The 405-nt window shown below is 37.5% G+C and overlaps 1 protein-coding gene across 1 annotated transcript in view; it reads right to left on the bottom strand.

Annotated features, from left to right (window-relative positions):
* Positions 1-405, bottom strand: part of LOC119590823 (protein fuzzy homolog) — a gene marked incomplete in the record, with an annotated part of 14,228 nt that overhangs the window by 4,734 nt on the left and 9,089 nt on the right.

Here is a 405-nt window from a genome sequence, read left to right on the forward strand (position 1 = left end):
AAAACTCTTCCCTCTTCTTCAAGTCTGCTGCTGCTTCTGCACTGGTACTTGTAACCTGTGGTTACATGGAATGAGAACAAGGTATGTATAGGACTTAGAATAATTATTACTCTGAAGTAAAAACTTTTAAGAAAATAAATAGGTGTATATGTCTCTCTAAGAAAAAAAGGAAAATAAACTACTATGGAATGTGATACTGGTAAATAGCTCCATAAAACTAGGTCACCTTGTTCCAGTATTAGCTTTTAAAAATGGGTGCCTGTCTAATGTTGGGGGTAATGGGGACGCACTGAGTAATATCTAACATAAAATATTTGGCATCTTTCATCTAACTTCACGACCACAGTCTGGATCCCCCATTCTCCTCCCACCAAATCATCTTAACCATGGATGGGTTTCAGGTGT

This window comes from Penaeus monodon, chromosome 27 (genome assembly GCF_015228065.2).
Source record: "Penaeus monodon isolate SGIC_2016 chromosome 27, NSTDA_Pmon_1, whole genome shotgun sequence".
NCBI classification, from domain to species: Eukaryota; Metazoa; Arthropoda; class Malacostraca; order Decapoda; family Penaeidae; genus Penaeus; species Penaeus monodon.